Genomic DNA, 23,542 nt, shown 5'->3' with positions numbered 1-23,542 from the left:
TATTTTGATTTAGAAAAACAAAGGTCGCATAGTAGATTTTTGTTCCTTGCTCAATTAAATGTAACTCTTACAATCAGCTTTCTGGTGCAATGACTTGTAACTACAGACTTGAAGTTCACGTTTGCAAATATCCAAAAGTATTCATTATTCTGGAGAACTCTCCTTTCAGTAAAATCATGTACTGGAGTGGTGGGAGAAAACAAAGACAAAAGAGGTGAGAACGTGGCTAAAGATAGTTCATTTAAAAAAAAAAGGAAAGAACACGCAGATTTTCTTGTTTTTATTTTTCTATCATCAGCCCAGTTCTTCTCACAAAATAGATACACCCTGATGTCTGGTGTGCTGCTAATAAAATTGCTATTTTAAATATTAAAATACTTAGATTTTTAAAACTTAATTTTGGAACAAAATTATAAAGATTAATAAATAGTCATTAATTACCCCCATATCTCATTTTTATTTTTTTTAATTCACTTTATTGTTGTGCTTTTAAAGAGAATCAGGCCTACATTAGTTAAGTGATATTCCATGACAACCCCTTCGTATTTAATTACATTTATACAAGAATGAAACTGACCTTTTGGCTGTCTGTGTATTTTTAAGTGTTTGTGTAAACAGCAAAGGATTCAGTTAATTACAGAGCCTTCCTTCCGTTCAGCAGAGTGATGTCCGGCCTCCTCTGATTGCCAGAGAGATAGGAGAAGGCCCCTTGGAGACAGGAAAGAGCCTGCAGAAAGGGAAAATGGCAGTCAGGAGACGCAGAAGAGGGCAAACTAAATGAAAGGAAAGTGCAATACAGAAGGGCAGAGAAGTAGCATCTAACAGTAGGCTTTCAGGAAGCTGTGAAAGGGAAATGTATAATTGTAGGGATAAATTCTCTATTGGCATTTGGTCTGCAGAGTTCACATCACTCAAGCTGTTGAAGTTTAATTCTGCATTTGAAGTACAACTTTGGGGATTGACAACCTGGTTTCTGTTTAACAGGAACTGATCTAGATTTCTCCTTCAAATTCAAAGCCAGCCTGAAACCCCCAAGATTTATTGAGATTCAAAAAATAATTCACACTTTCATGCACTTCCCTGCATGGTCATTGGCCGACTGATCAGAAAGCTCACGAGTCTCGCACCCTTGAGGTTGGCAGTTCCATTCTTCCAGCTGTTGTGGGAGATCATGAATCATAACTGCACAGGGAGAGCTGTCTCCATGTGAAGGGTTTATTCTTGGGAGCCACGGACTTTGCACTGAACAGTGGAAGGAATGTTTCAGTGGAGAGTGGGGGACAATAGACTCATCCTGGAGTTGGGAGCTTACCAAGAGTCTTGTATCTTGCCTTAGAAAGATGGAGTCCTGTAGAATGATGCAGGTGATTATTTAAGAAAAGCAAATTATGCCCATTTTACAGTTATGGCTGTGTCCAATAAGCTGTTATAGCTCTTCGTGGAGGGCCCAGTCCTGCAAGGGGCTGAGTGCTCTCAGCTTGCATGCAAGTCAGTAATGCTCAGTAGCTTTCGAGTCTGGTTCCCAGGACTGGTGCAATGATGATATTTTGCTAGAATGGAGGTGGGAGGCAAAGCCCCTTAAATTGGTAATATTTGGGAGAACATAGGACCTCACTCTCCCACTATACACTGGGGTTTTTCCTTTAGTTAGTTTTCGAGATGAAAGCAAAATTCTACCTTTCGACTAGAATTGGAAAACTGTAGCTTGATCAATAATAAATGTAGGCCTTTGGAGAGCAATTAGAAAGCAATGCTACCTTAAGGCTACATATTTGTGCTTTATTTCTGCTAAATGTAACAACAGCCTTTATTAGCCATATTTAAACTAAAAAAGCCTATTTGATTATGATGGTTTTGTGAAACTAATATAATTTATAATGTACATTGAATGTATCATTTTCAAATACAACCAGTGCAAATAACTGTGCTGCAGTCGCGGCCAGTTAATCTGTGGATAGTATGTCAGAAATGAAGAGGTAGTAGAATATATTTAGAGAGCACCTCAGAGATACTCAACCTAAATGTGAGAGTTGGATATCAAGAGCTTTCCTTTTTGCTATGATCTTTGCATGAACGACGGTCCTTGGAACTGGCTGCTTCTGAAAGTGATGCTGGTCCAATATGATACAAAATCACCCTCATTATAATAAGGCTCCCAGCTATAATGCTTTATACTTACATAACAGCTTTCCACTGAGGGACTTAAACACTGTATAGACGTTAATTCCCTAAGTCTCTCTATACCCCTGTGTGGTAGGTCCTGCAAGTAGTATTGTACCAATTTCACAGATGGAAGAAACTGAGGCTCAGAGGGCTTAATATTATGACACAAAGATAGTAAATGGAAATATGTTTTCAAACCTGGAATCATTCATTCTGCATTTGGGTGAATAATAGGTACTTGGATGCCCAAATACTGGTTTTAGGTACTTACATGCTGGCTTGAGTGTCCAAATTTGGGCACCTAACCTAGCATCAGATTTGGAAACTTATCCTCTGATGTGAGCTCCCTTAACTACCATTGACTCAGTGCTGAGAGCACTCAATCTTCAGCGTTTTAAGGTACTCTGCACTTCACAGGGTCAGGCTTGAAGGCCCGCTATTTCCAAAGAGCTCTCTAATTTTGGGTCTCTCGACTTGAGGCCCCCAGGGCTCAACTTTCAGGGGTTCTGAGCGTCCGCAGCTCCATTTAACCTGCTTCTGTGATAATCGCTAGAATTCTATGAAAGAGAAAATGAGATCATTTCATTAAAGTACACTGATCCTACACCTGTGTAGGATCAAAAGGCCAGAATCTTGTTGAGTGGTCACATTAGCCTTGATTTTTTCAAAAATCAAAGGAACTTATTTTGCCTTCCAATAACTGATGTGGGGGACCTACAGGGCCTGGGCTCAAGTTTTACCCATCAAAACAGAATTGCATCCACCCACTCTGAAGCTCAACTGGTGAAAGAGAAAAGAACATACCACAAGCACACGTGATGCTTCTGACTCCCGAGTTCATTATGCAGCAAGTGTGTTTCAAAGGACCTTGAGCGCATGTTTCCAAGGGAGGGGGCAAGGTCGATGCTTGGATGGGAGAAGCCAATTGAAATCAATGGGAATTGATTTAGAGTCTGGGGGCACTGTGTTAAAATCTCTAGTCTTGCGATATAGCTTCATGAATATTAACAGGAGTAGAATCAATAACCAGCTGATTTTCAGATGCAAAACTGGCTCCTTTTTGTCTGTAGATTAAAGAAATGGCACTCTCTTTCTTTCTTTAGATAAGATTCAGAACTTCAGAAAATGGTGGCGTGGCATTCAAAGCTAATGCTGAGGATTATTTAATATTGTTTTTAAATGTGTATCTTTCTGATAATATTTATCTCCAGGGGCTGTTTGTCCTGTCATCTGGCAAAACACAGGTCAGTGGTGTTACTTTCTGGGCAGGGTGGTATTAGAATGTCTTGTTTCCAAAGGTGGCCATTTCCACATAAAGGCTATAATTTTATTTTACTGCACTTCCAGAGTTCTGGAGGAGCCCCAAAGGATAATTCTCCTAATCTCCTATCTGCCAGCAGATGGCTGCCATTCTCTTATTGATGGGTGGGTTTGCACTATACATCTTCTCTTGTGCTTTGTGGAGAGGTGAACCAAGGGCAAGTAAGTTTTGGATTTGGCCTCATGTTCTAATGGCTTGCTCCCAAGTTGCACTCCACCCACGTGAATGTCCATCCCATCTGCATCACATGTGTGGAAGTAATGGGGAACTTTTCAGGGTTCAAAGGAGGAAAATTGTCTTTCTGCTGATGAGAATGCACATGCTTAAAACCCACAGAATTTTTCCAGTCTTGGAGGATGCAGCAGCTGTGAACATGGGCGTCACAAAGTTATGACTTGAGAAGAAATGCACCTGAATCAAAACACCCCGGACTATTTTTGGAAAGTTCAGATATAGGTCAGGAAGGGTCAGCTGGTACTGATTTCTCTAATGGGCTGGACAATCACCCCAGATCCAAACAGCTTACTGAAAGTTTGGGAATGTTCAGTCCAGCATTTTTGGCTCTTCTCTACAGCAGACAAAGATTTCATTATTCAGGCTGGTTAATAACAAAGGATCACATCTGAGTTTAAAATAATAAAAAACAAACAAACCCTACCTTAAACAGAGAGAGATTTAGGTTAAGCTCTGGAAAATTTGTTTTCACTGTTTTCTTCGTTACCAGGAGTGTCACTTTAAAACCTCCATGAGACTCTACCTCAAGAGAACCTGCTTAGCAGCTGAGTTTTAAGCAAGTGTGTGCATGCTTCCTCCCATATTGGAACCTTCAGGACTTCATAAGTTTACAAGTTATTTCAAACTTATTTCTGTTGGAATTAATAGGAGCAGTTCAGACTCTGGGTATCAGGATATCGGGAAAGGGGAAAGAGAGAAGGCAAGCAATCCTCTCATTTGTAGGAAGGCAAAACTTGAAGAAACATAGTGACTGTGCCTCAAAACAAGCCTTCAATTCGAGATCAGCCCAATCCAAATCCTGAGGTCTGAGAGGGGAACAATAGATCCAGCCCTGCAGCCCTACATTTCAGCTTTTCATTTATTTAAATAGCTAACACTAGTTCTCCATTTTCTCACATTTAGGCAGTCATGGTACATGGTCGTTGTTACATACTCTGTTTCTTGCGCTTTGCATCCTCTAATCAAAATGTAGGCTATATTAACACTACATGTTTAACCCTGGCTTTTTACCTGGCTGTTGGCCTTAGGCCCCCACACCCGGCCACCATCCACACAGAAAAACCTCTAACCTGGGTTTGGAGGTACTTTAAGTCTGATTTGGCTGACAATGTGGACTCTGCTTTAACACTGGTTAGAACCTGCCCTCTTTGCAGTGAGGATACAGGCAAAATCACTTGAGTGCTGATAGCCTTCCAATGTCTTCTCACTATTTGAAGGACAGAGAAGTTCTTCTGCAATTGAGTGGAAAAGAATCCTAGAGCATCTCAGCACAAAGAACCAGAGGATAGTCCCCCAGACACATAGATGAGTGTAGCATCATGAGGACACAGTAACCCAGGTAGGGCTTTGCTGTGGGGAGGCTCACACAAAGGCCAGGCTAATCCTGGTGCTCGGCTATGCAGTGTAGCCTTAGAGTTAACCATATCCGGTCCCTTGAGTGAATATCAGTTGTACATCCTGAAGTACCCAATATATGAACAATATGGTAGTGCCCAAATCCCCTGTCAGGATTGTAAATGGTGCTGCTGTACACAATTTAAATAAAAGGCAAACCCTGCCTTGCAGGGCTTACAGCATAAAACTTTCAAAAGCACCAGAGTCCAATGAGTCTCAGAGCTAACTGACTTGGGCTCATGCTATGGGACTAAAAACAGCTGTTAGGCATCCCAGGCTCTGAAACATGGCCAGGGTCTCTGAGCCCAGGTGGGAACATCGACAGTGCTGTTTTTAGCCCTGTGGCATGAGCCAGAGTCAGTTGACCTGGGCTCTGAGACTTGCAGCCACAGGTCTTTGTTTTGCAGTGTAGATGCACCCTTATGGACAGATCCCCAAAGGAGCCTTATGTGTTGCAATGCTTAACTTATAGGTGCCCTGATGCCTGGTGGGATGCTCAGCCTTAAGTTAGGGCCTAGGCTCCTCATACAATGCACAGGGAGCATGAATAGGCATTGAAAATAGGATCTAGAGAAGCCAGCAAGCTGAGTGGGGAGCTGCCTAAACTAGCCACTAGGAAATGCTGAGGAGAGGGGTGTGGCCCAAGGCCCCCCCCCCAAAATATCACCACTCAAGATCCCTCTACTGGAGTAAGATGCTGAAGCCAGGTCAGTCCTCTTTCAATAGCAAGAGACTCAGACATGTGCTGCCATCCTATCCCCTCCACCCATTATAGCCAATAACATGGAGACCTATTTTCAAATTCCTACTCTGCCTGAGTTGGAGCAGAGACAGAGGTCTCCTGTATCCCAGTTGGGTGCCCTAGCCACTAGGCTATAGAGTCGATCTCATTCTCTGTCTGGCCCATTTAATATTTATTTGTACAAAATAAAACAGTTTCAAGGGGAGAGACAGAAACCCACAGCAGAATACCCAGTAGCCCGGGGGTTAGGCCACTTAGTTGGTATGTAGGAGAGTCAAGTTCAAATCCCTGCTCCAAATGGAGATTTGGAAACCGATCTTCTGCATCCCAAGTGGATGCCCCAACTAGTGGGCTCTTGGGTATTCTGGGACACACATATACCGCAGCCCAGAATATTCCTGATCTAGTTATCCCCAGCTACTCTTTTCATGAGATCTGATGTGGAAGGCTTTCTCTGAGCAAGATTAATGGATTAGGCCCTTCCGATAAGATAGGAGGGGGAACACCTCGCTTGAGAATCCTGCCAAGGCTTAGGTGTGAGATAGAGAGCCATGCAGCTCAAAGGTGTAAGGAGGTAGACAGTTTTGTGTATGCCCACTGGCATCTCCAGGTTGGTGGCAGCTAAACGGGTTTTAAGGATCTTGGTGGTGCCTAAATGTTGGATTTAGGCACCTATTGTGGCAGTTAAGTGTGTAAGGCCTTTTGTGGATCTATCCCTCAGTGCCTGTTTTTGAAAATGGGGCTTAGGCCCTTAAGTTACTCAGGTACTCTTGGAAATTTTATCCGGAGTCTTAAAAATCAAGAAGGTTGGGCATTAAGAAGACTTCAAGCTGGCCTTTAAGTGATAGAATTTAAACATCTAAGGGCCCTATCCAAAGCCCAATAAAGTCAATTGAAGATCGCCCATCTTTCCAATGGGCTTTGGATCCGGCCCTAACTACAGTGGAGGAATTATAGAAGCTAATTCCTGTTCTAAAGATGTTGCCAGTATTCCCCATTGTAAGTATACAGAACATCACTGGAAATATCTGTAGATCATTTTAAATGTGCCCATTGTGGCTTATTAGCCACTTGATCTAAGGACCCAAACATCAGACTAGATGATCATAGGGGTCCCGTCTAGCCTTAGAGTCTATGAATCCATTTGTGTTTGCAATGTGCCTTGCATTGATTCTGGCCTCAGTTACATGGTTTTGGAAAACTTTCCCCAAATGCCAGCCCACTATAAGAGGACCTACATCTAACACAACAAAAGGCTGCAGGAGGGACTAAGCAGCAAAGTTGATTGGTTTCTAGATTGGGCTGAAAATGTAATATATATATTTTTGGACAGAAAATAGCTTTCTGGAAAACCAGATGTTTTCATGGAAAGTTGTCCATTTCCATCACAATTTTTCAGCTTTCTGCCAAACCCCCTCATTTTTGCTAAAAGAGATTTGGGATTTTGGTTTTTAATTTTTACCAAAAATGTTTATATATATTTGTTTTCATAGATTTTTTTCTGTTTTTCATAGGGAAAATATTTTTCTCATCAGCTCTGTGGGTTAGTCATTTATGTTCTGTATGGAACTAGAAACAAAACCCAGGTCCTCTAACTTCCAGCTTTGTCTTGGTTCCTGTATTATGCTAATGCCTGGACAACCACCAAGCCTAGCATGTGGTATTTATTGTGATGTGAACAAACATTCACTAAGGACTAGGCAGAGATCATGGACTACTACTTCACTTATGACCTATCCAGAATGTTAACCCAGGCCTTGGAGATAAAGCGTTAAAGCACTAGTGTTAACATTCCTTGCCATGGCACCCCGGCAATATCTCTTTTAACCTACAAGGTAATAAAGTCTAATCCAAACATCTTAAAAATGACGGTTGTTTTAGCAACTAAGTGGGAACCTCACATCCTGTGTAAATCTTGAAACGAATGAATATTTTAACAAGGCAATCAAACCTTGCCTTACCAGAGTGCACATGAACACAGCAATAGCTAACCAGGCTTTGGTAAATATTGACCAGGTTCTGGTGAAATTGCATTTTGCTGCAGTTTTTTAAAAACTTGGCTTAAATTTTCCATAGTGACTAGTGATTTGGGGAGCCTTGATTATGATTATTTTGTTTTGGATGCTCAACTTAACACTTGGAGCTTAATGGAGTCTCATTTGCAGAAAGATCTGAGCACCCTTTCTCTGAAAATGAAAATTCTTGAAGGTTCAAGAAACTGATGATTTTGAAGGTTAAAAAAAAAATTGAGGGTCCCCAAAAGCTAGTCAATTAGGCCTTTTTTTCTCCTAACACTATTTTTAAATGCTTCTTGTAGGTTTTTAAAGGGCCAAACAAAGACCTAATTATGGTAATTTTTTAAAAGAAAAAGTCTTAGGGAGGAAAAGGCAATAAGCAATGCAACACTATATAGGATGAGTTCTGAAACTTTGCTTGTCCATACATTATTCATTGCGGCTAGCAAAAGGCAACTTGGCTTCTGTTATGTTGTTGACAGCCAAGTGGAAATGCTGAAACTGTTTGTAACTTCCATTGTGTTTTCCTCTAATTAGACGAGGCAAATAGTTTATGAAGAGCAAGGACAGAATTAATTGTGGGCTTTTGCTCATCACAGCTGTGTTCTGAATGCCTGAACAGATCCACTTTATGGCATTTTTTTGATGTATAGAATTAGACGTACAACCAAGCATGTAGTTTTGTCGAGCATTATTGGTGGCCCTGTGCTGATTTTTATTTTAACCTCAGCTGCTGAGCACAAGCAATTGTAGGTGGCTTCTGAAAGCCTCAGGCCCTAACTGGCCTTTTAAAAAAGGAGGCCTGAGGTCAGTATATAGTTTTGTGTGTGCATTTTTGTGCATACATTTTCATATCCAATTCTGTGACTGTGCAAACAAACCTTGTATATTATGCATACAGATGGTTAGCTTGATGTCTAGATAGCTCTCTAGTTACACATACATAAAACCAATGTGGCCTTCAGGCTACTGATTGGACTGAAGTCCTACTGGTCTCTGAATACATCTATCTATCTATCTATCTATCTATCTATCTATCTATCTATCTATCAAATTACAAGTATGTGCATGTTATTTAGAGGGTGCTGGTATCAATAAAAAAAGACACCTACAATAAATTACTGCTCATAGATTTTAAAACTGACATCACTTACTGGTGTTTCTACATTTTTTTATTTATCTGCTTTTTGGTATTTTTTTTTCTCTCAGCTGTTCGGCAAGAATAGTTAATTTGGTTAACCAGAATGTTGTTGCATTCTAATTGAATGCTGATGTCATCTCTCATTCTTGTTTCAGTAAATTAATCTAAACTTTTAAAATAAAAGTGGCCTCTCAATTAGGGGACACTGATCTACACACACGGCACAGTCCCAAATGACCTCCTTGGGATTTTTGCCCCTGAGCTAGATGTCAAGAATGGGTCCACAATCATTCACACTTGCAAACAGATGTGTCTCTGCTTTGTGCCTACAGATTCTAAGGGTATGTCTAGTCAGAGGTGTGACTGCAGCATATGTAAACCATACTCAAGGTAGCTTGGATCTATCTAGCTAGAATAACAACAGCAGTGAAGCCTTAGGAGCAAGGCAGCCGCATGGCCTAGTCTTTTGTGTACATTCCCAGATGGCTTGTACAGCTCATGCTACCACCCACACTGCCCAGCTTCACTTCAAAACTAGCTCAGGTACATCTACACATGCTGCAGTCACACCTCTGATTGCCATGTAGACATACCCAGAATAGAGAGACAATGGTAATATCATTTATTGGACCAATTTCTGTTGATGAAAGACAAGCCTTTGAGCTTACACCAATCTCTTCAGGTCTGGGAAAGGTAATCAGTGCCACAGCTAAATACAAAGTGGAATAGATTATTTAGTATAAGTAATTACAAATTTAAAGAGATCATTCAGGGTGAAGAGGCCAGTTAACACTTCTGCAGTCACAGGACAAGAAAGGGGGCAGGGGTTAGTGGGTTACAGATTGTGATAAGCCATAAATCCACTGTCTATTAAGTCCATGATTTTGAGAGTCTGGCAAAGTTATGAATTTCATGTCCCAGGCTTGTCTTTTGAAGATGTTTTCTTTGTTGATGAGGATTGAGAGGTCAGATATGGAGTGATCGCTTTGTGAAAATTGTTCATCCACAGATGATATGGAATTTTTTGCCTTAATCATTTTTCTGGATGAGTTCATTTGAGAGTGTAGTGATTGTCTCCTTTCACCCACACTGGATTTATATGCACAAATCCTTTTAGCATGTGGAAATCCTAATATTTGCATGTGTAAATAATTGTACACACACACTTTAGAAGCTGGTTTAAAACAACTTTGAAACATTGAATCACTGTATAATTGTGAAACATGATCTGTCAACATAAATACTATTTTATTTTGATGTGATGACCATGGCATTAATGAACTATGTTGAAACAGAATGGGGGAGAGGGACTCACATGAATTAACCTGGGCCCATTAGAAAAATAGTCAGACCTTTTTTTTTTTTTTTTTTTGTAATATACTGAAATACCTGAATGTTTTTCCTCTTCTCTTTTCCTGCCAGCTCTGGGTTTGAAATTTTGCAAGAAAGTCACTACTTTCAATACTTCCATTGCAAATGCACAAACTCCAGAGTTTCAGACAGTTTAGGTAAGTATCTGAATATTTGGATGCTTAGCTGAACCAATGTTGATCTCCAAATCTGTTGAGGTTCACCCACCCAATAGGATTTATGCTTATGATGGATGGATCAAATGTACTCTTGATGATTCATTCTAATGCACCAGTGTTTCTGGGGGGGGCGGGGAATTTCTCCTGACTCCATTATACCTAGAAATCACAACAAATTAACAGAGACTGGCCTGTTGTTAACCAAACAGCTTTCAAACACAGTTGTCAATTTCAATGTTAATTTCTGTTTTTCACCTAACATAGGCCAAAAAAAAAAATCTTCTCTTAGGGAAACAAAGAAAATTCCTGATTTCACAGGAGCTCCTGCTTAAAAGAGGTCTTGTTACTTTTTAGCTCATGAAAGACGAAAGGGCTACTGCTTAGTGGGATTTGATGTTTATCTCAGCGTAGCAAATCAAAGTTTTACTGGGTTCAGAAATGCCAAAGCAGCACATTTTGTACTCTGCACCAAAAAACAAACAAAAAATAGTGTCTGGAAGTGAAAAACATCTGCATCTAAAACAGGACAATTAGCAACAAGACACGAGTGATGCTAACGCTTTTGGTCTATTTTTGCTCACTGGCTACGTGATCAGGAAAAGCAAAGAATGTAACTACTTTGGTTAACTCTTTTGTGCCTCTTTCAATGCATTTCTCCTTATTTCCAGTGACAAAATGTTTGGTCATATCCTTCTCTGCCTTTTTAATTAGTTCTGTGCCAGGACTCTGGCAAGGCTTGGCTTTTGAGAACCCCATTCTCGTATGTCAAGTAACGTGCCATCACATATGAAATATAGCCAGGGTATTGGATTGATTGACCTTAAATTACCTGTTCATTCCTGCAAATAGTTTGATTCGGTCTGAATATAGGAGTGCACCTTCCCATGAGCATCTATGAGTAAAGCTCAATTTTTCAAATGCTTGAGTTAGCTTGCCATAAAAAGGCCGTAAACATGGGTGAAGCAAATTCATTTTTAAATTCAGATATGGTCACAAGTTATTTTTATGATCTTCAAGTGACTTCCTTATAGCATAGTATAGCTTACACCTGTAAAATGGGCATATGGCACTGACCTCCTTGGTAAAGCGCTTTGAGATCTAGCTAATGAAAAGTGCTGTATAAGTGCTGGGTGTTAATACATCCAGAAGGATCCCAGGGCTCTTTTATAAAGAGTATGCAGGAATCACAACACCTGTTGCTGAAAATGCAGCAGCCTCTAAGGTGAAACACAACTGTTGTTCAACAGCTCATAACAGCATTACATAATAATTAAGGACAGAAAAAAGAAGAAAAGCTGATTAAAACTAGTTACCTAAAATAGAATTTATCCAGGATCTTGGATTTAATCACCCTTATTCTCATGACAAGTTCCACGGGATCATTAATGGTCAGAAGTAGGCAGAGCCTTAGTTTTACTTGTTTCGCCCCCAAAAGGGAGATGGGCAGATTCTCTGCTGATGTAAACTGGTGTAGCCACTTTGAAGGAAATATTTTTGAAAATCGGTCCCCAGTTGTGGCATTGAGCATGAGGAATTTTTTCTTCTGAAAATCCCTCTTTAAAAGTAGTGCATTACTCTCCAAGCTTCTTTTGCATTGCTCTACAGGGTAATCTCTGTCCTGATTTATGAGATTTGCTATTCCAATCCTGGCTTCCCTTCAGCCATGCATGCCCGTGTCTGGAGATTCCCAAAACTATCATTGCTGCCAGATTGTCTGTTTATAACCTGTGGCACATGTTCAGGGAACTTGGATGGAAGCCATCAAACTTTATATGAATTTACAGTAGGTTTCCAGGGAACAGAGATAAAGGGCTAGTGTAGTTGCCCGCTATTTGGATCCTATACATCTCTTGATTTATTTATGTTGGGGCGATCTTCATGTGAGGTCATCATCTTATAACACAATAATTAGGCAAAGGCGCTATGGAAAACATCATGCAAATTACCATAAAAGCAGGGGTGATGATCTCTTTTGATTGCACATCATAACATTTCTTCTAAGCCATTTTAGCCTTGGAGCACCTGGGATCTTTAGGGCACTCGATAGAGTTTTTCAGAAGCACTGAATTATCGTGGACAGATTCAGACTTTCAAAGGGGCTCATGCAGAAGCAGAGACTGCAAAATGTGGCAGCTTGCATATTCAAACAGCTTTAGGCACACAATCCTTTACTGCGCTCACACATGGAAAAATGTGTTTGCATGCAATATTATGCCATTTGCAAGTGGAAATGCAAGGGTTTGTGGGCTCATCGGGGGCATGAATGTCTGCCTTGATCTTTATGGTTCTTTATAAAATGAGTCCTAGGAATCTTAGAAAAACTGCACTTGACTGAAAGATTTGTTCCGTGCCTTTGGAACCTCACCTTCAAACTGCTTTGATTCTTCCCCCTTCCCCTCTGAGGGCAAGTGGCAAAATAATGATGGATAAGGTCAGTAGGAGATCCTGAATAAGTTCAAAAAGGGCATAAATTAGGATCCTGGTGGATTAAATACAATACAGCCAGCTATAGACTTTTCCTAGGGACCAAACCAAATGGCACTGAGTTAATCAAATAGACTGTGCCTTTGCCATTATGAGGCAGAATGAACATCTTAGCCCTCACTAATAAGGTTTTATAAGGGCATAATAGAACTGAGGAAGTACGGATGGTAGTGAGTGCTCTATTGGAGCTCACATCTGTCAAGAGCCTTCTCAACAAGGCATGCCAAAGAATGGCTAGTTTAGGGCCTTTAGATGCTCGGGAACTGCATCTGTCAGACCCTTACAGATTAAAGCTTGGACTTTCTTGTGAGTTGTAAATTATTTATTGCTTTGTCTGTCTACTTTTAAACGAGTGGGCTTTTGTTTGTTTTAATTCCTTAGCTTTGGGGAACACTGACATTGTGTAAAGGGGATTTTGTAGAGTTTACCACTTCTCCAGCACTCCGGCACGGGGGGAGAGAAAGCATGGAGCCAGCCATGAATGCATAGTAAAAGGAGTCATAGGTCAAGATTTTCAGTGGTGAAGGTGATGAGTGATTCTGGGGATTCTGAATTTTTGAGTGCCCAATTTAAAACACCCAGAAAGGGCCTGAGGGTAGATGATCAACATGTTCTTAAAACCAGGCCCCTAGGTGTGTCAGGATGGGCATCTAAAACATGAGGCAGGCAAAATCACTAGTAGCTTGTAAAAATCTTGGCCTTAATACCTAAACAGCCAAACCTACAAATCCTGCCTATGAGTGGCATTTATTCACATTAGTAGAGTAACCAAAATTAATGGGCTCACTCATGAGTCAGGATTTGCAGCAGGCCCTAATTATGGAGTTAATTAATAAATCAATCATTTTGCTCACTTTAAAACATTTTACTAACCTAAATTCTCCTTCCATTTCCAAGTAGATACAGTATTTCCCTGTACTCCCTACCTTATTTGGTGATGGTTTTTGTATGCTGCTAAACTGCTGGTGTTTCACTAAGGGCATGGCTACATATCAGTAGCTCGCAGGGGTGCTGGAACAATTTTTATAGTGGGGGGTGCTGACAGCCATTGAACCAAACTGTAAACCCTGTATAATGGAAACCTCTTCTAGCCAGGGGGTGCAGTAGCACCCCCAGTTCCAGCACCTATGGTATCAGGTGAAGTGAATCCTGTGTACAAGAAGGGCAGGGTAGTTAATCTGAAAATTCATATATGGAATATATTAGTTATTGGATTGTTGCTCTGCTTAACACTTGTCATCCAATGAGGGAGCAGAAACAGTACCATGTGACACAAATGACCAACCACATGACACAAATAATGAGTAACAAATAATATAAATGGAACAGTTCACAAACAACTCATCATCAATAAATTATTAATTCAAACTAAATTCAGTTAATGTGTAGGAGGAAATTAATACATTTAAATCAGGAACAATTCCCTAATCCAAATCAGAACTAAGTGTGCAATGAATATTCTATAAAATGAAGGTTTCAACCAGCTTTAATATTGATACATGGAAAGATTCATCGTTATTTATACGATTTTTGATGGAGAAGATCAGGGCTAGCTTGACTCTCACCTTGAATGGGTTCAGAAGTAGGACTAGAGTGTAAGGAACCTCATTCCACCCACAGCTCCCCTTTGCTCCCCCATGCAAGGGTCAGGCACAATCTCAATCAAGGGAGTTTAGTGGTGGAAAGCCCATGCGGGGAGATAGGAACGGTGGGGTGGAAGTATGCCCATGATCTGAACCAGATCTGGGCTGGTGCTGAGGGAAATACAAACCCATTCTATTAAAGGTGCAGCTGCAGCTACTGCTATGTATAGTGATGTATTGTGATCTGAACCCAAGCACCTTGAACTCAGTGGAAAGACTTCCATAGACTCCACTGGATTTTGGATCAGATCATTAATGTTCCTGAAGGCACTGCATCTTCATAAGGCACAATACCTTTGGGAGATGCTGCCTTGGCAGTGTCCCCTACTTGATAGCCCCTAATTATGAGCTTTGCCTTTAAGCCACAGCCTAAACTTGGAAGCTTGATTTGCAAATATTTTTGTTGTGTTTTCTCCCAAACACTTAACAAGATACTGATTGTTTGTTCAAAATGTAGCATGTGGAAAAGTCTAGATTCCTACCAGGAACACTAACAAAATCCTATTTCCTAAAAGGATTTTTGGTTTAACTGGTGACCAGGTAGAAGTGACAACAAAAGTGAGCACCAGTTCTCCCCAAATTCCAAGTTTGGTATGTTTTGAACTTTCCCTCTGTAAATTGGGATTCCTAATAATAGGAGAACTATCTTTTTGGGTATGGAATGAAATGTGTTTACTGATATTTATTATCAGTGGGGTAGCCGGGTTAGTCTGGATCTGTAAAAAGCGACAAAGAGTCCTGTGGCACCTGTGATACAGCATGGCCAGAGGGCAGCAGGAGAGGGTTAGCAGGGAGCCTTATTCTCTGCAAGGGGAGGAAGGTTTGTTATAGATTAACTAGAGAACCTGAAGCCAATTAGAGCACCTGAAACCAATTAGAGCACCAGCAGTCAGTCACATGATATAAACCTCCTGCTTCAGTCAGACAGTGTGGGGTTTGGAGCAGGAAGGTTTGGTTGGAGCAGAGAGCGGTTTGAAGGAGTTGAAGCAGAGAACAGTTTTGAAGAGAGACAAAAGGAAAGTTTGGAGGACTGCTGTGGTGGGCTGAGAAGTCCAAAAACCCTAGGGCACCTGGCTTGTGTAGAAGGAAGGCAAGAAGCCCCTCCACAAGCTGAAGGGCAGGAGAGGGAAGTAGCCCAGGGGAAGGAACCACCAGTTCAAGTGGTTCACCACTAACCTCAGGGCCCCTGGGTTGGGACCTGGAGAAGAGGGTGGGCCCAGGTCCCTCCCTCTCCACTCCTCAAGGACACTAGTGGGGTAATTAAAAATACCGGTTCAGAGGCAAGCAATGGTGCCCTGAACCTTCCCCAAAGAAGAGAAAGCGCGAGACCCAGCATAACAGTACTGGCAATTTGCCACACACCTTACAGACTAACAGCAGTGGTGGAGCATAAGCTTTTGTGGGTGATATTTATTATTTAATCAGAATCCTTTCAAGCCAATTTATTGGACTCTCAGATAAAGAACAGAACACCCTGGCAATTTTCTTCTCCAGAGCATATAGATGTAAGATGGCTGCTGCCATCCCATTATATTTGTGGGACTAGTTATCCTATGCAAAACTACAGAGAATGCAAATCAATGAGGCTACCTAGCTGTGTTAAGCCAAGTCCCTGAACTAGGGATGGTATTTCCACCGCAATGGAAATAAAGCCTCCATGTTGCCCTTAAAGGGCCTGATCCAAAGCCCATTGAAGTCAATGGAAAGGTTCCCACTGATGTCGTTTGAGTTTGGGATCAGGTCCTAGGAGGTTGTAGTGTGCACTTCCTTCTGGTATGGAGCAATGGCTCTGCCTCCTCCCTGCTCTTCCCCACCTCCTAGCAATACGAGCTAACTGGACTCCTTGTGCCTAGCAAGAGGTACAATTGTGGCTAATCGCTGCTTGGGGGGGATAAGTGATAGGGACACAGTCTCCTTTTTACTTTCTCTTTGCACTTTCCCCTTTCTTCCAAACTCATTTAAGGGCCAGGCACATTCTGGTCCATAGTCTTTGTATCTTGCCCATAACCTCTCCAGGACATAAAGCAAAGCAGCTGAGATATAGGAAGCTCCATTGTAAATATGCCTATTTAAAAATAAAGCTCATTGTATGTATATTCTTAAAAAGCAGTATTTCATTCCAATGACTTTCATAGTTCCTTGATTGAAGCTTTGGCTTAAGCTATCAAATACCTCATGGGAGTAAGTCTTAAAGTCACCCACTGGAGAACATAATGCGAGCAGGAAATGATCCTTCATTTGGAAGTTATTCCAGCTGCAAATACAAATAAAAAGAAAAGCTGTTGCCATTTTTGGCTGGTGTTACTTGCATTCCAGGCATTTTCAACATTCCAAATGCCTCAAAGTTCAACAATTTATTTAGTGAGTAGAGTGAAACTTTTGGGTCTCTCCTGTAGCACATTTGACCAGGCCTTGTCTGTATTAGAAAAATTGCACCAGTGTAATGAAAGTCATTGTGTTAACAACAATGCAAAGCCCCACCTAATATAGACACTTCGGTCTGTTTAAATTGCACTTAAACCTGGTATTGAAGGAGTAGCGCCACTAGCTAACGTTAACAGTAGGCTGTTATCCTGTGTGTGGACCAGATGGCGATCTAGATGGGGATGGACACACACGCTCTTTAGCTGCGTGTTATAAAGTTGTTTATGGAGTCTAGCTGGTTGTTGTAGGGAATGAATTTGCAGAAATACAAGGAGTTTTGTGGGTGGCTGCTGCATTTTTCAGAGGAATTTGAGAAGCATTTGGGCTATGGCAGCAATTTTTTAACTGGGGCTTGAGGAGTTTTCTGGGTTATCAAAGGAACTTTTGAAGGGTATGTGCATTTCAGTGATCATATGGGGTTTTATTTAAACCTTTGAGAACCATTTTTATCTTAGTCTGAAATGGTGTGACTGATGCAGCACTTTCATGGATGTCTAGTTGCCCATCCTAACTTAAAACTAATCTGACTTTGCTGCAGAGAAAATAGGGAAATAAACAGCTGACAGAAGATCCACAGAACTTGGCAACACAAACCCCATTTGATTCTGTTTCACTGAGAATTCCAACCAGACTCAGATCCACCTCTCCCTCGGCCCTCTGCCCCCATCCCTCTCTCTGGACCAAACCCATGTTTAATCTTAGGCATAGATGTAAGCCTGTCTGTCCATTATTTTGCATCCTTCAAGTATTATTATAATCAGTCTAGTTTATTAAGAATTAATGCCTCTTTGTGAACTGAGGGTAATGGAACAGCCACATTTCCCTTCGTGCTGGACTGTGATTTACTAATAGGAGTTTTCAGGGAAAGGATCATAAAAGTGAGGCCCCCACCTCTGCATTAATATTTAATCAGGTGTTAAGAGAGCCTTGTGTGGGATCCCTGAGTTGCTAGTGGAAACCTGAAGGGGAAATGAGAGGGCTTATATCTTAAAGGGGCAGGCAGTTTCTTTTCATGTAGAAAGAAAGGTCTGTTACTAGAGAAAAGAGTAACCACAACACTTGGTCCAAACCCTCCAAAATATTCAGAGATTTTTGGATCTGAATCCAGACCAGGGCCTTACAATTTGTGCCTCTTACTTTCATGAGCCAAACCAGAACACTAAATCAAAATCCTCCCTGACAAGTGGGGCAGCATGAACTTAGATCTGATTTTGGATCCAAGTCTCAGGTCATGAGTCCATCTCCAGGCAAACCATTCAGCGTATATTTTCAGGCAGGCAGAGTCCCATCCTCTGTTTAGGGGTTACATCTGCATCCACTAAATCATACGCAATTGAGAATCAGAGCAGATACATCACTTAGTGCCTGATTTGCACTTGCAACTGAGCAGTCATGCAAGGCACTGACAGACTAACATGTCTACCACTCTGAAACCTGAGCAGTCAGAGGTGCTGTGACTCAGATTTGTGTCCACAATTCATTCTGTGGGTGCACACTTTGAAAGATACAAAACATAGGAGGTGGAGGGCACCCTTCTGAAAATGTATTCCTTAAATCCAATTTCTTTCAAGTAAGTAGCATTTTCAACAGTTGTAACATTTTCTCCCAATACAATTGCTAACTTGTTTTATGCCATAGCCAGGTCCCATATACACTATGATCTGAAACAGCGTTACCACCTTTTTAGGGGGAAAAAAAGTTTAACATGCTTGGCAAACGTGCTTTGAACTACGGCCTTTGAGAACTGCATCTAGATAATGTGGAATCTCTGCCAGTCATAAAAGAAGGTAGGGCAAAGGTTTATGTTGTATTAAGGGCAGTTGGCTCAAGGCAGGAATGGGAAATGAGCTGCTCTTGTGCCTTCCCATTTATTATCTCAGTGATGGGGATGGGGGTGGGAAAAGGAGCCTCTTTCAAAATGGAAACTACACCTGTTCACCACACAACACCTGTGAAGGAGTTAGAGGCAGAGAGGGGCCAATTAACTAGCTAGGCCAGAGCTGAGGTGAATTAGGTGGCCTAAGAAATCCCCTGAATGATGACTGTGCCCAGCTGAGAAGGAACAGACAGGGCTAGGATAAAAATAGGATGTTGGCAGTAGAAAGGGTTATGTGGAAAGTAGTTTGCAGTCACTCCCTAGGAGAAGGGAGGTGTGTTTGGGATCTACAGTGCTAAGTAGCCTGCAGGTGCACCCTGTGAGGAGGGAGTTTGAGCTGGTAAACCCAGGGGAGAGCCAGAAGGTAGGGCTGATAAGTAAGAAGGAGTCCAGTGAAAGCACAGCAGGGTCTGAGGGAAAACAGGCAACAGTTGCAGATATAAATCCCTGGATTAGAACCTGGAGTAGTGGGCGGGCCCAGGTTCCCCTCCCAGCCACTGGGGAAGTGGCACAGATCAGGCAGTGGAGCATAGACTGCCTAGGACAGTTGTCCAGAGAGACTTTGTTACCCTGAAAGAGGAGGACGATAGTGACCTGGCTGGAGGGCTGAATCATGAAGGAGCACCCTGAGTCAGAGAGAGAGCAAGGAACTGACAGGAGAGGATGTCACACCTGGAACCAGCTAATCCCCAGAGCAACCAGAAGGAGGTGTTCCAATGGTGAGTGGACCCCATGACAATGATGTAGACTTCCTTTCATGCTGGATGGAATGTTTGTCTTTCAGCTGGTGGAAAAAACACTCCAAATGGAGTGGGCTTGTTAGCACAGTCCCTTATCATGTGGTTTAACTGGCCACTTTAACCCACATCCCCATAGTTTGAAGAAAACCAGTTCAACAGATGAATGGAAAAGAATTTTCCGCCTATTGGCTGAGTTATTTTCCAACTCCCCAAGCTGAAAATGGCCCTAGCATACATCACTCATAAAACTATTCTGCAGGGGCAGCCTAGCATGATCTTTCATATATCATCACAGAGTGCAGAGTCATAATGCTTTAAAACTGTGTACTGAATGTTGGTTTTTTTTGATTGACCTCGGTTTGCATCTGTTCTCTATGCTCCATGCAATATTGTGCTCTGTGTTTTCAGGAAAAAATAACAAAGCTGATGAAAAGTAAGTGTGTGTGTTTGTATAGAGAGAGAGTTTTTTTTCTCTCCCTCTCTTTCTCCTTTTATGCACACAGCAAAATTAACTCTGTACATGATATTATATTGGATTATTAGATCATGACTGGTTATGTCTAGCTTATTTAGAGGAGGATCTTCAGGAATTCACTTGATCTGGTTTTGGCTTTTGATACAAAACTGAAACTCAGGCCTACATTCAAAATGTTCATCTAGTGTCACAAATATTTTGAGAGAACTTAAGTCAGTTTATGATCTTTTTATTAAAATCCTGAAAAATCCTCAGGTTTATTTGCATTGAGATTTTGAGCCTCAGTTCAAACCCCAAAAGATAGACAGTGAACACAATGTTCACATGAAGCAGCACATTTCCCAGAGCTGTATTGCAAGGGGGTTTCATATCTCCTTAGCATGGGCCACATCTAGCAGAAATATTGTCTCATGGATACCTTCCCCTTCCATTCATGATTCCATGGTCCAACTCCACACCCAGTGATGATTGTGTTAACACTTTTGTGGCAACTACAGCAAGTCCTTAACATGGAACAGTAACATTAGGAATGGAATTAGTGTGTTGATCATTGGCTTTTGCTGAGATATGGCACCTGGAAATGAGGAGAAGAATGCCAGTACTATGTAACCAGATGGTTACTCAGCCACCAGCAAGTGCTCTGAGGGCTGCTAGTGATTGGTCATGAGTTTTTGAAAATGAGCCCCTCATACATGGGTGTTCAATAGTAAGCCCTGGTCTACACTATGAATTTAGGTCAAATTTAGCCGCATTAGATTGATTTAACCCTGCACCCGTACACACAACGAAGCCATTTTTGTCGACTTAAAGGGCTCTTAAAATCGATTTCTGTACTCCTCCTCGACGAGGGGATTAGCACTGAAATCGACCCTGCTGGGTTGAATTTGGGGTAGTGTGGATGCAATTTGACAGTATTGGCCTCCGGGAGCAATCCCAGAGTGCTCCATTGTGACTGCTCTGGACGGCATTCTCAACTCAGATGCACTGGCCAGGTAGACTGGAAAAGCCTCGTGAACTTTTAAATTTCATTTCCTGTTTGGCCAGCATAGCGAGCTGATCAGCACAGGTGACCATGCAGATCTCATCAGCACAGGTGACCATGGAGTCCCAGAATGGCAAAACAGCTCCAGCATGGACCGAATGGGAGGTACTGCATCTGATCACTGAATGGGGAGACGAATCTGTACTATCCAAACTCCGTCCCAAAAGACGAAATGCCAGAATATTTGAAAAAATCTCCAGGGGCATGAAGGACAGAGGTTATAACAGGGACCCGCAGCAGTACCGCATGAAGCCTCTCAAAGAACCAGCAAGGCAAATGGCTGCTCTGGGTCAGAGCCCCAGACATGCTGCTTCTATGATGAGCTGCATGTCGTTCTAGGGGGTGCCCCTACAACTCCTCCACCCCTGTGCTTCCCTCCTCCCCCACCCCTCCCGGACTACCTTGGCAGTTATCCCCCCATTTGTGTGACGGATTAATAACAAATGCATGAATTTGAAACAACAAAGACTTTATTGCCTCTGCAAGTGGAGATCAAAGTGGGGAGGGGAGGGCAGCTGGCTTACAGGGAAGTAGAGTGAGCCAAGGGGGCGGGTTTTCATCAAGGAGAAACAAACAGAACTTTCACACCGTAGCCTGGCCAGTCATGAAACTGGCTTTCAAAGCTTCTCTGATGCACAGCACGCCCTGCTGTGCTCTTCTAACTGCCCTGGTGTCTGGCTGCGCGTAATCAGCGGCCAGGCAATTTGCCTCAACTTCCCACTCAGCCATAAACATTTCCCCCTTACTCTCACAGATATTGTGGAGCACACAGCAAGCAGTAATAATGATGGGAATATTTGTTTTGCTGAGGTCTAACTGAGTCAGTAAACTGCGCCAGCGAGCTTTTAAATGTCCAAAGGCACATTCTACCACTATTCTGCACTTGCTCAGCCCATAGTTGAACTGCTCCTTACTACTGTCCAGGCTTCATGAGCCATGGGAGCAAGGGGTAGGCTGGAGTAGGTGTGACCACTTGATGCTGCTGACTGGGAGAGCAGCCTGAGGCAGAAGCCTACAGCTGGCATGAAATTTCAGGCAGGACTGAATCTCCATTAGATGAAACTTAAAGAAGAGAATGACCTGGAGTCATCCCCATTTTTGTCCAGGTGCCTCCGATCAACCTAACTGAGGTCGGCCCGGAGCACCCTCGGGACGATGATGATGGCTAGCAGTCGTATTGTACCATCTGCTGTCGGCAAGGCAAGGCGATGCTGCTGTGTAGCACTGCAGTACCATGTCTGCCAGCAGCACCCAGGAGACAGACGGTGACAGTGAACTGAGCGGGCTCCATGCTTGCCTTGATATGTCATCTGCACGGGTAACCCAGGAAAAAAGGCGAGAAACAATTTTTTGCCATTGCTTTCACAGAGGGGGGCCTGACGACATGTACCCAGAACCACCCGTGACAATGTTTTTGCCCCATCAGGCATTGGGAGCTCAACCCCGAATTCCAATGGGCGGTGGAGACTGCTGGAACTGTGGGATAGCTACCACAGTGCAATGCTCCGAAAGCCAACGCTAGCCTCGGTACTGTGGACGCACACCGCCAAGTTAATGTGCTTAGTGGGGACACACACAATTGACTGTGTAAAATTGATTGTTAAAAAATCGACTTCTATTAAATCGACTTAATTTCGTAGTGTAGACATACCCTAAGTTGGGTACCTGCCAAAGCATATGGCTAATTCTGAATCCAAGGTGTCACTTGCACATGCATTTGCCTGATTTGTATGTACAATCATGGTGTTAGTTATGATTGCATGTACTGTACATAGTTTCATTCATGACCTTTCAAAAGATCAGCCTCAGTGTGTCAGTGTAATATATTCCATACACAATAAATGGAGCAGAACAATGGCTTTTGCTGGCTATCATTTTAGAATCTCCTGACAAATTGAAAGTATCACTTTGCTCATTTTCAGTGTGTTTAAAAAACAAACAAAAAACAAAGCAAAGCTCTGAATTTCTTTGCCACCCTGAGAATGTACTGAACAGTGCTTCAGCTGGCTTCAGTTTTTAAAAATTGTTCATTTAATAGGCATATTTTTATCTTTAAGCTATTTATAAAGCCCTGTGATTGTGAGATGCCTTTGGGGGGAAAATGAAACCAGTGTTTCCTGTACAGAGGAAGGCCAAACCTTGCTTTGGTCTGTCTAGAAAGACACACATAGAGAATTGGATGGATGGAAACATTTAATAGCAGACGTCTTTAGTGGGTTATAATTAATACTGAGAGTTTTCTTGTAAGTTTGCCTGCTCTTGAGTTCATAAAACTGAGAAATTAGAGTAATTTTCAAACAGATTTTCTAAATTGCTTG

At 42.0% G+C, this 23,542-nt stretch overlaps 1 long non-coding RNA gene across 1 annotated transcript; it reads left to right on the top strand.

Annotated features, from left to right (window-relative positions):
- Positions 1-19,136: 19,136 nt before the first annotated feature.
- LOC123348160 lies at positions 19,137-22,488 on the top strand. The gene is made up of 3 exons (XR_006573184.1): positions 19,137-19,686; positions 21,271-21,329; positions 22,331-22,488. It is a non-coding gene; the product is annotated as an uncharacterized LOC123348160 (long non-coding RNA).
- The last annotated feature ends 1,054 nt before the right edge of the window (positions 22,489-23,542 follow it).

The sequence above is a fragment of the Mauremys mutica genome, chromosome 13 (assembly GCF_020497125.1).
Source record: "Mauremys mutica isolate MM-2020 ecotype Southern chromosome 13, ASM2049712v1, whole genome shotgun sequence".
NCBI classification, from domain to species: domain Eukaryota; kingdom Metazoa; phylum Chordata; order Testudines; family Geoemydidae; genus Mauremys; species Mauremys mutica.
The sequence above is the reverse complement of the archived record's forward strand: the minus strand, read 5'-3'. Positions and strand labels throughout refer to the sequence as shown.